This window comes from Papaver somniferum, unplaced genomic scaffold, assembly GCF_003573695.1.
Source record: "Papaver somniferum cultivar HN1 unplaced genomic scaffold, ASM357369v1 unplaced-scaffold_117, whole genome shotgun sequence".
Classification (NCBI taxonomy): domain Eukaryota; kingdom Viridiplantae; phylum Streptophyta; class Magnoliopsida; order Ranunculales; family Papaveraceae; genus Papaver; species Papaver somniferum.
The window spans coordinates 9,414,290-9,428,922 of record NW_020620714.1 but is presented as its reverse complement, the minus strand read 5'-3'; the positions used below and the strand labels follow the sequence as shown (position 1 = coordinate 9,428,922).

Here is a 14,633-nt window from a genome sequence, read left to right as displayed (position 1 = left end):
GTCGCTTATGTTGAGGGGCTTTTGTAGCACAATTTTTCATCGCAAATATATTTTTCTGTGCGTCACATAAGTTTTTCCTCTTTTAATTATAAATTATTTATCAATTTTGTAAATAATTATATTTTTTTTAATAATAAATTTATATGACATTTACTTTTATAAAAAATATTTAGGATTTTTAGGATCGACAATATTACAATAATTTTCTGTTGTTGGGAGTACAATCATATTGTATTAAATAAGTTGAATAGGAATGGAGTAGAAATTATATTATTTCCAGATTAAAAAATTACAATAACCTTCAAAAAAAAAAAAAAAAAAATTACAGTTCAATAAAAAAAAAAAGACCTTTTACAAATACATATTGTATAACCAAAATTTCATAAATTTTAGATGTAGATTGACAAGCAAATTTTGATTCTAATCCTCATATTAGTTGTTGCTATTCGAGTTGCAGAAGTTGACTCTTGGAAATCGATCACTATCTTCTTCCTTTTATTAATGTTTACTTGTCTTGCTTCCCTGTAAGACGAATCCCATGTACACAGATTAAAAATTTGAATCAGATGAAATTCAAGGTTAAATCGCAATAACAAACTGGATCCAAAGAAAAAAAAATCATTACTTATATGATTTCAAAAGATCCAAAGTAACAGATAGAAGGAACATTAAGGACATCGATTTGATCTTCAACCACTTCCCTGAGAGTAAGAGATAAACTAATATCAAAAACAAAGAAAAACATCCAATAAAGTTAAAAAGTTTGTGCTGTTATATCAAAAAAAAAAAAGAAATGGAAAAAATGGGTTTACCTTCTACTCGATGGTGTATGTTTCGAATCCTGATCATGGAACAAGCTTTGGTTGCAGCGGCTGATTTTGGTTCAATAGAATGAAAAAAGAAGAAGGAAGACGATGCAAACTTTTAGGGTATAGTATACTGCCAAAATCTCTTATAAACAAATATATGGAAACAAGTTTTTGTGTGGCAATATTTTCGTTGACCCCATTAATTACGGGATGTTTAGGAAGAAAAAAAGGTTAATGTGTGGCGTTTTTATGTAAGCGGTTAATGTGTAACCAGTTGAACCACCAACCAAGTGATCGTGAGCCATGACCGGTTATATCTGCTTAGACGGTAAACGTGTAATCTAAGTTGCTCATAAGGAAAAATAATTTAAATACTTTTTGAAATATGTTTTTTCCACACTAAAAAAATGCTGAGAAAATCATTTATTTATTTTTAAATTTTTTATTTATTGGAGTTCTATTTACTGCGCTGAGAGAAATGTTGCAATAATTTTTTTTTTTTGACACTTATGGGGCTTCAACCTACACATTTTTTTATGACATAAAAAACGTCATGCATATATAATTTTAACAATAGAATGTCACGAAAGCCTATGTTTGTTGTAGTGTAGATCCTTCACAAGTGTTAAGTGAGATTTAAAAACTGTTTTGTAATCACTAAGATTTTCATCAAAATTGTGTATCCACTTATCTTCCCAAATATTAACGCTATTGTCATCTCCTATTTCCCATATATTATTTTGCTCTACAATTTTAATCCCCTTATTTATGCATTTCCAAATCCAGGAACTAGTCGAGGGAACTTTAGCTTTTAAAGCAGAAGACTTTCTGAAATATCTAGGTTTAAGCTGAAACACCCACAGGGCTTCAGGCTCAGTCAAAATCCTCCAAACTAGTTTAGTTATCATGGATAAGTTGAACTTATGTGCGTTTAGAAATCCTAACCCACCCTTACTTATAGGTTTACAAAGACAAAAATAATACTTTGGGTAATACCCTTTATAATTGGTTTTTTTGCCCATTAGAAGTTCCTTTTCAAAGCATCCATTTTTTTTGTAATCTTTTTTGGTAGAATTAAACAACTCATCTGATAACCAGACATACTTTCTAGAGTTACTTTATTAAGGACCATTTTACTAGCCTGAGTTAATATTTTACCTATCCAACCTTGCACTTTGTGTTCCATCTTTTCAATTATGTCTTCAAAGAGTTTTATTTTTTCTTTATCTAAAAAAGGGGAGTTCCTAAGTAAGAGTCTTTTAGATCAATTTATTTTTAATTTTTAGTAATTTACTAATCATTCTATGGTGTTTAGGTTGGGCTTTTTTGCTAAAAAAAACTCCAGATTTATCAAAATTAATTAACTATCCTGAAGCTTTGCTAAAAATGTCTATAAGTTGCAAAATATTATGACATTCCTTAAGATCAGCCCTAATGAAAAGAAGACAATCGTCAGCAAAAAAGAGATGGGAGATAGGGTTATTCTTAGGAGTTAACTTAATACCACGTATAATCTTCTCTTCTTCACTAGTTAAGATCAATCTAGAAAAACTTTCCATGCATATTATGTATAAATAAGGGGAGAGAGGACCCCCCTGTCTAAGACCTCTAGAAGGTTTGAAGTAGTTTCCAGGGAAACCATTGAGTAAAAAATCAATGGATAAAGTTTATATGCATTGAAGAAATAGGTTACAAAAGTTATTGTCAAAACCAAAAGCCTTCATTGCAGAGATCAAGAGGTTCCAATATACTCTATCAAAAGCCTTAAATATGTCAATTTTTTTCCTGTTCCAGCATGTTTCACTTTCTTTTTCTTAAAGGAGTGAATAAGCTCTTGAGCAATAACAATATTGTCAGAAATTTTCCTTTTAGAAAGGAAGGAAGCATGGAAAGGGGAGATTATAGTACTAATGATCGGTTTCATCCTATTGGCTAGTATTTTTGCTATTATCTTGTAAATGGTATTGCAATGACCAATTGGTCTAAAATTACTAGGGTCTTTAGGTTTCCTACTTTTTTGGATATAAGAAAAAGGAAGGTTTTGTTGAATTCAGGATGAAGCTCACATGATTCAAAGAAGTTTTGGATAGTGGAAGTGACTTGTTCTCCTATTGTTTCCCAGTTGAATTTGAAAAAACTAACTTGGAAACCATCCGGTCCTGGAGATTTATTTGGTTTTAATATTTTAATAACTAACCAAATTTCCTCAGCCTAAGGGATATAATTAAGGAAAACATTTTCTTCTAAGGATATGCTGGGTTGAATATTGTGAAATAAATGAAAATCAGGAGGAGGAGGAACAGAAGGGGAAGAGAAAAGATTTGAGAAAAATCCTGAGAGAGTTTCTTGCATCTCAGATCTCTTGAAAGTAATTTCATTATTACTCATTTTTAGGCATTCTATGTTATTCCATTTTCTTCTTTTCAAGATTTTAGTATGAAAAAACTTTGTGTTTTTTCCCCTAATTGGACCATATTATCTCTAGATTGTTGTTTTTCTATTTCTTCATGAGTATCGTATAGTTTTTCTAGTTGAGGGAGATTTTCCTTTATTTTATCTTCTTTCTTGTAAACATAGCTAGAATTATTCAAGTTATCAATTTGAGTTAATTAAAACTCTCTTGATTTATTTTGAGGGTAAACCAAAAATCTAAGTTGGTTTTAAGAGCTTGAAGATTAAGAATCAAAGAATTTGTTGGGTGATCGACATGATTCCAAAAATCCTGAATAGTTTGTACACAAGAACTTTTCTTTCCAAGAGTCCTAGAATTGAGCTCAACATTTGGAAATTGAATATTCCAATCAGCATTTTCCAAGTGTAATCATAACCACTATATTCTAAATCTAAAAGAGCTGCATTACTTAAGATATTATGATAGTACTCACAATCAAAAAATTTAAAGGGTTATCCCTCAATTTTGTCCTCTTGACTGACAATCATATTTAAGTCTCCTAAAAGGATTCAAGACAAAGAATGCTTATCCACCTGTTCAGAGATTTCAGAGAGAAAATCCCAAGCAATGTTTCTATTAGAAGGATAAGGGCTATCATAGAAGCATGTAAGTAACCATTTCTTAGATTCAACATTGTTTTGAACTAATATGTTAATCATGTTAATACTCCAGTGAACAATTTCGAATGAAAACCCATCCACCCAAGATGGAGCTAGGCCTCCTGCTAATCCTATAAGGTCTGTTATATGTGTGTTAGGATAGTCAATTGATTTTGTTTTTGAGATTTTGTTTCTGAAAGAAATAAAATCACGGGCTTTTGTAAAATAATCAATTGATTTAATTGGTTTTGAGTAAAAGGGTTTCCACAACCTTGCACATTCCATGCTATAGTTTTCATTATAAAAATTCAAATTCAGATAAGCACTTCTAAAAGCAAATTAACACTAAGAAACAAATTTTTGAAAAAGCTCTTAGCAAGAACAGATCATGAATAATAATGTAATGTGTTAACTTGGAAAATGAATCTAAGGATTAATAGTTCAGATTAAAATACAATAATTAGAAGATTACTATAGAGAGAGCTCATATCATACACGTTGACTAGAAGGGATCTCTAGAAGGGGAGATAAAATCGGCGACTGACTCAGTGACATAATCGGCTAACTGAGTTCAAAAATTTTCAATCTCTGACTTTCAATCTTTATCTGTTTTGTCCAAAAATCTTTAATTTCCTCTTCTTTTTTCTCTTTTATCATGGTCTGAATTGATTTTTTTGAAAACTTTGTAAGATTGATAGCTGTTCTTGACCTAATCTTTTGATGTTTTCAAACTTATCTTAATCTCTTGTGATTTTGTTGTCATGTCTAGCAGGTATTGCTAGGTGGTTGTTGATCCTTGGAACTCACATCTGCAAATTTTCATCTTATGGTTTTTTTTCAATCATAATGTCTACTAGAAAATTTGTGGAGGAGATTTCAGGTCTAATTGAGAGAATTAAGAATACAAATTTAGATGGTGAGGATAATATTGAGAGAGTTATTAGCTACCCTTATATCAAACTCAAATCCAGTATGAAACTATGGGAAACCACCTTAATCTCCAAAAAAATTTGTGAGCATCCCAAAGGAGCAGAGAAAGTGGAACAAGAAGCTGCTATGATTTGATGCCATAATCATTTTCATCTCAGGAGATGATGGTTTTTAACTAGTGATTGTAGTAGTAGTGGTAAAAAGGGGTCTTTTCAGACTTGTGAAGAAAACAATTTTTTTTATATTTAAATTAAACACACAAATAAATAAAATAGTTCAAACCTTTAGAGAAAAAACACCAAGACTAGGATTCCACCAATGACCATTTTAATAGTAAACTCTAAATAGTTCTTATGCAATTTTATCTTTAAAATCAATTCTAATATTTGCCTCAAATAAGTTTTTGAAGTAATAATTGTAATTAAAAAGTATAAAACATCAAAAGTTACTAAAACCCAGCATGCTTCATCAAGTCAATTCACAATTACTCAATAAAAACTATTAATTCAATTTTAATTCGTGCAAATAATCAAATAATAATATTGCAAATAAATATAAAAATTAGAATTATACCAATAAATTACCAATGGCTTCCTCCGTCGTCTCGGCTAATGGGTTTAGCTCCTCATCCCAAAAACACACTCACAAGATAAATTCATGGCTAAAATAGATGTTTTTATTGATGATTATATGAAAATAGGAATTAGCAACGCTGTAGTGGTGTTACAGCGCCACTGTTACAAAAGAGTATGGTAATTTAAGACTGCTGTAAACGATAACTATCTACTGCTGTGAAACAACGACAGTGGTATGAAAATAAGTCTGCTGAAGAACGACTGACTCTGCGAGTCTGTTCTTCGTGTTCTTCAGAAGCTTTAATGGCAGCAGCAGCAGCGTTGTCTCCTCTATAATTGCTTCTCCTAGGCTCTCATCGACTCTAAACTCTCTCCTAAAGGTTTCTAACCTTTCTTTGATGTAAACCAACACTTATATAGCCTTCAGATTCCCTAGAAACTCGATCAAATTCGAGAATAAATCTCTTATTCTTCACGTGCAGTTTGAACAATAATTCCATCTGTCGATCTTTGTATGCGTCTGTGAGCTATTCTATTGCTCCCAAAATCTTCTCTGACTTGAACTCAACTGTTTTGAAGTATATCCCACGCAAGAATCTCTCCCAAATCTTTCAAACCAATTCAAAACCCTAAACAGGGACCGTGTGCACTGTCTTGACTTTGTGTGGATTTTGACTTATCCAGCCCAATTAGATGGGTCTAATCGCTTCTAACAGGTCCCTTATGTCTTGTAGAGTCCGTGGGTACCAAATTTGCCCATTGAATCGCCTGCTAGGTCGCTCAAATCCTTGATCCAAAACTGTTGACGCTGCTGCCTTTTTTCCCGCCAAAATTTTCTTTTGAATTTGAGAAGTTGACCTCCCCTTATCTGTGGCTGGTCTCCCTTTAGCAGATGCCTGGAAATGGGTCACCCCTTAGTAATTAGGTTACCCCTTATCCAAAATCAAGGGTCCGTATAGCAAGTGTCCTCTGGGGCATTTTCCGCATTTTTTTCGGGGTTCCTCCGGGGTATTTCTGGGATACTTCCGGTACACTTCTGAGGCGCTTCCGGTACGTTATCAACGGAGGTCCAAATGCCACATTTTTAGCCAAATTCGCCGCAAGAGATTATTTTCCAAAAACACCTACAAATACATAAAATAACCAAATAAGTACAATATCGAGTACTAACAATATATACAAATGAGCTATATTAGACACATAAATGCGTCTATCAAATACCCCCAAACTTATTATTTGCTAGTCCCGAGCAAATCAAAACTACAAAATAAAATCTAACTCACTGTCGCAGGCATCGTCGATTGCATTTAGCGTATGCAATAAGCCTTTAAACCCCTAGGTGGCCCTAGTGGCCGAGTTATAGTCTCGGGAGGGCTTACCAGAGATATACCCACAAAACCTGTACTCCAGACCTTAGCTATCTACGCAGAACCTTGGAAGGCACTAAAGAATCTCCTTGGTTGGCATACTTATTGACTACAGGAAGAAGTACCCTGATGCGAAATTCCAATTGCTGTACACGAGTTTGCACTCAAGCATACTAAAATTCATATAAAGTGACAGAGCTCTACTCAGATAGTTGCACTATGGACATCATATTCGGAGTCAAACTAATCACATGGAAAGATCAAGAAGATGGATATAGAAAACATAGATGGTTTTGATGTTTACTAAGTGAACGACGTTTCCCATATCTGTCTGAAGGCCTCCGCCAAAATGAACCTATCTTAATGGATTGAGATACTAGTCTGACTAACATCAACACACTGGCATATACAAGGGTACCAGTGGTCGACTTTATTGAATTTATTCCTTTTGGTCAAATGGTCTGGTCTTTCTTTTTTCTTTTTTTTTTTTTTTTTTTTTTTTTTTTCTCTTTTTTTTTTTTTTTTTTTTTTTCATCTTTTTTTTTTCAACTTTTTTTTTTTTCATGGTATCTCAATCACTCTAATTCACCCTAGCATTGGTAACAACTTGAATCGTGGGCCCCACCTATCACTTAGAGAAACATAGTTTAAAAACAAAATAAAATAAAAATAGAAGTGAAAAGGACTCAACGAGATATGGTGAAACTATCATGTTATTTCTAACACTGAGCTCTGTGCTTTTATGAATAGACTCTTTAGATGTTTCCATCTAATCAGATTGGTTCCTCAAACTCCTACAATCAAAATGCTTCCATCCACTTAGATTAGTTAGTGCAATCCTCAATAGGCATAAATTTCTAGGCTCTGGAGTTTATTTATTGCAACTAAAAGCTAACAAAAAGTGTTTCTTCCCACCCCCAAACTTAAATCTTACATTGTCCTCAATGTTCTAAGGATGAAAATAAAAGATGAACAAGGAGAAACTATTACCACTGGAGGGAAAAGAAATAAGGAAGGATATTACCGTATCACATGAACGCGGGAGCCTCCCAGTAAATGCTAAATTTATAGTCATTAGCTAGACATCAAATACCTCAAAAAGAATTTTCACCTTCCAAAGTCGTATACCAATAGTCGAAATAATTGTGGGTCCATAAGACCAAATAGAACTGCCACAAATAGGAGACAAATGCTCAAGATCAGAAAAATGAGCAGATAGAGCACAACCTGATCTAAAGTTTCTCGCAAGACAACTGGATTTATCTGAGGTGCCCACTTGGGCTTCATATGAGTGTCTCGGCAAACAGATTTTCTCCTGGACATTATCAGGCGGATCAGGTTGTAGAGTCTGAATACACTCAAGCGATACCTCAGATGCACTAGGCTTGAGTCCCAAGTTAGGGACTTCTATTGGGGATAATTGACAATCTCTACCCCCAAACTTAGAATTTTGGGTGCCTCTACAATGACTAGTCACAATGTTCCTAATTTCTAGACCATCGGGTTCTTGAAAAAGGTCAATTTCTTTCTCTAAGTCATAATCAGGTGGTTCATCCTCAGCTTGCTTCATATCTTCTATGGTCCACTCTAAGGCTTCCTTATTTTCTTGAAGCACGGTCTCTGGACTACTTTCCTGATCACTATCCAAATCGGAGGCTATAATCACAGGGAAAGACTCGGGTGGGCCTAAAAATGTATAATTAGACTCCAACTCAGGAGGCTCTTTTAAATAAGGTATTAAGATAGACTCAGAAGCTAGTAATGGTTCGAACCTATCTTTCCATATATCAATATCTAACATAGGAACAGAATCCAACAGAGCATTTACTTGTTCAATGTTACTATCATCGTCGAAATCCAGGCTAAAATGGGATAAACAACTCTCCAATGTATTTTCCGGTACGATGTTTGGTAATGACTCCTGAACTAAGGTTCCTATCATGTTCACCTCTTCAATACATGTGCTATCTAGCTCAGAATGTAGCTTGTTTACATTAAAAATATTCAGCTCAATAGTCATATTACCAAAAGATAGATTCATAATACCATTTCGACAGTTTATGATCGCATTAGACGTAGCTAAGAATGGGCGACCTAAAATCACAGGTATTTGGTTCTCTGGGTCGGGGACAGGTTGGGTATCTAGGACCACGAAATCCACTGGATAAATAAACTTGTCGACCTCAATAAGAACATCCTCGATCACACCACGAGGGATTTTAACGGACCTATCAGCTAACTGGAGTGTTATCTGGGTAGGTTTCATCTCACCAAGTCCTAGCTTAAGGTACACATGGTATGGCAGTAAGTTCACACTGGCTCCTAAGTCAAGCAACGCTTTCTCAACACGGTACTTACCTATTGTACAAGAAATGGTAGGGGACCCTGGGTCTTTATACTTAGGAGTAGTGGTATTCTGAATAATAGAACTCACATGACTAGCTATGAAGGCTTTCTTCTGGACACTGAGCTTACGCTTTCGCGTACACAAGTCCTTAAGGAACTTGGCATAAGAGGGAATCTGCCTAATTGCATCTAATAATGGAAGGTTGATATTAACCTGCTTAAAAACCTCCAATATATCATTAAAGTTGGACTCCCTCTTAGTCGGAACTAGCAGCTGGGGAAACGGGGCTCTGGGAACAAAGTGAGGCTCAACAGGACCCTCATTGGTCTCTTTGGAGACTCTATCAGTCTCCTCATTTTCTGGCTCAGCAGGGTGAACTACAGCATGTTCACTATCAGGCATGGCGACCTTGTTGTCAACTTTCTTTCCACTTCTTAGGGTTGTGACAGCATTCACATGATTGTACGATTTCTCTCCTCTAGGGTTAGGATCAGTATGACTAGGGAACCTTCCATCCTCTCTCTCACTTATAAACTTAGCTATTTGTCCTACTTGAAGTTCTAACTTGGCAAGACTCTGGGAAGTATTCTTCAATTCCTGCCTAGTTTCTTGTTGAAAGCTCATGTGGTTCTTTGATAGCATGTCATGGTTACTTACTAACATAGTGATAGCTTCCTCTAAGGTAGAGATCTTTTTCTCGGAAGTGTTCTGAAACTGGGTTTGACCTGAAGAGTTCTTAAAACCAAAACCTGGGGGAGGCTGAGAATTGCTAGACTGGCCTTGATTCTGGCCCTTAGACCAAGAGAAATTAGGATGGTTTCTCCAACCAGGGTTGTAGGTTTCTGAGTATGGGTCAAACTTCTGACGGTTCTCAAACCTAGAGTTGTTATAGACAGCATGGGCTTGTTCTTCACTAACTTGACCTTCCCAAAATGAATTATCGGGCTCTATTCCACAACTAGAGACTTGAGAGGCTCTATTAGGTTCAACAAGGGGCCTATTTTTAGACTGACCCATTTCTAAAGCTTCTAACCTTCTGGACAAAGCAGCAAACTTAGCATCTGACGCAAAACTCGTATCTACCATATTGGTGCTACTTCTATTGACCAAGAGTCTTTTAGGGGGTTCAACACAAGATTCCCACTGTTGGGATTTTTCAGCGATAGCTCCTAAGAAGGTAAAAGCATCATCAGCATTTTTACTAGTGAACTCACCAGCGCACATAGACTCAACCATGGCTTTGGTCGAATAGTCTAAACCATCATAAATAATCTGTACAAGTTTCATATTATCAAATCCATGGTGAGGACACTGAGATAGGAGATCATTGAATCGCTCTAAAAACCTATAAAGAGACTCTCCCTCTTGTTGCACACTAGCACTAATTTTCTGCCTAACAGCTGCAGTTTTATGCTTAGGGTAGAATTTCATATAGAAGGCAGCGATAAGTTCCTGCCATGTTTCTATGGATTCAGACGGTAGGTTGTTAAGCCAGGTCTTGGCTTTCTCTCAAGAAAAGGGAAACATCTTAAGTTTCAAGACTTCATCGTAAGGTCCTTTTCTAATTGTCCCACAGATTTCCTCAAAGTCCCTAATATGAAAATAAGGGTTCTCATCATCTTTTCCTAAGAATATAGGGATCATTTGAAGAATACTAGGTTTTATCTCGAAATTAGCCGTAGTGGCTGGCAATTTAATGCATGAAGCTCGGTTGGTCCTAGTTGGGAACATGTAATCTTTCAAAGTTGCCATCGCTGGCACAACTGGAGTACTAGGGGTACTTTCCTCACAAAGAGACAGATTCTCAAAACTGAAGTTTCCAAAAACAGGGCTCTCAAAAGAAGAATCTTCGAGCTCCCTGCTTAAATCAGAAGAACTACTAGGTTTTTCGCTAATCAATCGACCTAGAGTATCTCTTTTCCAAGCCCTAACAAAATCGGGCATACACTAAAAAGAATTCAAAAAGAAATAAAAAAAATCCTAACAGGAAGGTTCTAGCAATCACACAGCAGGCTGACTCGAATTTACCACAGCAAACCTAAAGATTTCTAGCAAACAACAAGCATGATGGCTCCACTTAGATTGTTTCTAGACCAGCTTCTAATCCTTCGAAAGGGAATTCGTTACAATTTGAGCAAACCCCTCTGGAATCAATCCGAGTTTAAGCAAGTTGAATCGAGGCGAGGGAAGCTCAGTGGAGCTTTGATACCCAAAACCTCACCGATCCAATGCGGCGCAGTCACGCATTCAACTCGCAGAAACCGTCAAGAACTTCGAGGTGTGCTTAAAAGAGTAACCAATATTTTTCGAATGATTGTCCTGTTAAGCTCGATACCCTATAGGTCTCTTTCTAGTCCAAATTTTAGGCTTAGGTTCGCTTTAGGTTTCGTTTTCCTAAGGCGGGCAAGAAGGGAGCGGTGATGAAATCCGAACCCTTATCTTATATGGTCCAGTCCTTGCCCTTTACTAGGAATTTAAAAACAGTCCATATTCAAGTCCTCAGCATATATTCACCTTAAGGAGTCCAGTAACCCGCTTGCAGGAGATTCGCGGGTGTTTAGAATTTTACCTCCCGTACCAGACGGGCGAAGAACCGCTGAAGTCGACCGGGCCACGACTCCTATGCCGTGTGCGAACCCGAGGGGCCGAGACGATATGTAATCGTCGTCCTTCCCTGCAACAGTTTGTATTTAAGGGTACCCTTCCGTAGGGTTTAAAAATAAAAATAAAAATGTCCCAAAATTAATGTCCAAAGTCCATAAAAAAAAATACAAAAGAAAAGAAAGTCTAAAAAAAAATTACAAAAATAAAAATGTCTCTCTTTTTTTTTCTCTCTTTTACAAAATAAAGAAAATCTTCTTCTTTCGCTCCTTTAGCTTTGTTTTCTCCCAAACTTTAAGTAAATCACCACAAGCTTTGGCAAATTTATCTCTCGCTCCAACTTCAAAAATCTGCAAGGAAACAAAAAAAACCAAAAACGTAAAGAAGAACAAGAATAATAATAAAAAAAAAAATCTAAAAAAAATGCTAACTAAACACAGGTCCGCGTCGGCGGCGCCAAAAATTTGATGGTTTTTAACTAGTGATTGTAGTAGTAGTGGTAAAAAGGGGTCTTTTCAGACTTGTGAAGAAAACAATTTTTTTTAGATTTAAATTAAACACACAAATAAATAAAATAGTTCAAACCTTTAGAGAAAAAACACCAAGACTAGGATTCCACCAATGTCCATTTTAATAGTAAACTCTAAATAGTTCTTATGCAATTTTATCTTTAAAATCAATTCTAATATTTGCCTCAAATAAGTTTTTGAAGTAATAATTGTAATTAAAAAGTATAAAACATCAAAAGTTACTAAAACCCAGCATGCTTCATCAAGTCAATTCACAATTACTCAATAAAAACTATTAATTCAATTTTAATTCGTGCAAATAATCAAATAATAATATTGCAAATAAATATAAAAATTAGAATTATACCAATAAATTACCAATGGCTTCCTCCGTCGTCTTGGCTAATGGGTTTAGCTCCTCATCCCAAAAACACACTCACAAGATAAATTCATGGCTAAAATAGATGTTTTTATTGATGATTATATGATGAAATAGGAATTAGCAACGCTGTAGTGGTGTTACAGCGCGACTGTTACAAAAGAGTATGGTAATTTAAGACTGCTGTAAACGATAACTATATACTGCTGTGAAACAACGACAGTGGTATGAAAATAAGTCTGCTGAAGAACGACTGACTCTGCGAGTCTGTTCTTCGTGTTCTTCAGAAGCTTTAATGGCAGCAGCAGCAGCAGCAGCGTTGTCTCCTCTATAATTGCTTCTCCTAGGCTCTCATCGACTCTAAACTCTCTCCTAAAGGTTTATCACCTTTCTTTGATGTAAACCAACACTTATATAGCCTTCAGATTCCCTAGAAACTCGATCAAATTCGAGAATAAATCTCTTATTCTTCACGTGCAGTTTGAACAATAATTCCATCTGTCCATCTTTGTATGCGTCTGTGAGCTATTCTATTGCTCCCAAAATCTTCTCTGACTTGAACTCAACTATTTTGAAGTATATCCCACGCAAGAATCTCTCCCAAATCTTTCAAACCAATTCAAAACCCTAAACAGGGACCGTGTGCACTGTCTTGACTTTGTGTGGATTTTATGACTTATCCAGCCCAATTAGATGGGTCTAATCGCTTCTAACAGGTCCCTTATGTCTTGTAGAGTCCGTGGGTACCAAATTTTCCCATTGAATCGCCTGCTAGGTCGCTCAAATCCTTGATCCAAAACTGTTGACGCTGCTGCCTTTTTTCCCGCCAAAATTTTCTTTTGAATTTGAGAAGTTGACCTCCCCTTATCTGTGGCTGGTATCCTTTTAGCAGATGCCTGGAAATGGGTCACCCCTTAGTAATTAGGTTACCCCTTATCCAAAATCAAGGGTCCGTATAGCAAGTGTCCTCTGGGGCATTTTCCGCATTTTTTTCGAGGTTCCTCCGGAGTATTTCTGGGATACTTCCGGTACACTTCTGAGGCGCTTCCGGTACGTTATCAACGGAGGTCCAAATGCCACATTTTTAGCCAAATTCGCCGCAAGAGATTATTTTCCAAAAACACCTACAAATACATAAAATAACCAAATAAGTACAATATCGAGTACTAACAATATATACAAATGAGCTATATTAGACACATAAATGCGTCTATCAGGAGACATTCAGGAACATGTATTTTTTTTTCTTATATGATTGGGATAGTTATAATTATGTTTTGAAAGAGGGGCCATGGTGTTTTGATGGTTACTTGGTTGTATTTAGGGAATGGAACACTTATGTTATTATTGAACACCTTGATTTTCACATTCAGCAGTTCTGGTTGGATATCAAAAAGCTGCCTCCAGAATTTTTAAATTTGGAAGTTGAAAATCAGATGGCGAGCATCATTGGAAATCCACTTAAGATTATTCCTGAAGATGGCAACCCCACTGATACTAATGTTGTAAGTGTTTTAGTTGAATTTAATGTCTCGAATCCAATGCTGAGGGGTTTGTTAACTGCAAATTCATCTAATTTACACAATGGGTTCCAATTTACTTTCAAAGGAAACCAAGAAAGCTATGCCTAGCATGTCTAATTGTGGATCACAATGAATTGGAATGTGCTGATAAGGCTGAAAATGTTCAGATTATTGGAGGATATATCTTCAAATTTGGTGATGATTTTGGTAAAGCCATTTATCCTCGCTAACATAATCCCAAGTATGCCCAAGGAGAGAAAATTCTCATTTCTCCAAAGAAGTACAAAGGAAAGAAGAGATTAGAAAAGAAACCTTTTCAAATCCCTGAAGATGGATTTCATGTCTCTACTATTTATACTCAGTCAGGGGTGGTGCTGAGACTTCTATAGCTCGAAGGCCCAAGAAAGCAAGAGACAGTCCTGGTACCAGTAGCCATGCAAGTGTACAAGTAGAACAGTCAACTCAGGAGATTCAAGACTGTCAAGATGAATATGTCCCACAAGATTATGGCAATGAGCATATGATGCATCCAGCTTTTTATA

The 14,633-nt window shown here is 35.8% G+C and overlaps 1 long non-coding RNA gene across 1 annotated transcript; it reads right to left on the bottom strand.

The window, feature by feature from the left end:
* Nucleotides 1-352: 352 nt before the first annotated feature.
* On the bottom strand, nt 353-895 carry LOC113329928. Its single transcript, XR_003349999.1, has 3 exons — nt 813-895; nt 626-701; nt 353-522 (listed from the first exon to the last, which is right to left on the bottom strand). It is a non-coding gene; the product is annotated as an uncharacterized LOC113329928 (long non-coding RNA).
* Between the last annotated feature and the right edge of the window lie 13,738 nt (nt 896-14,633).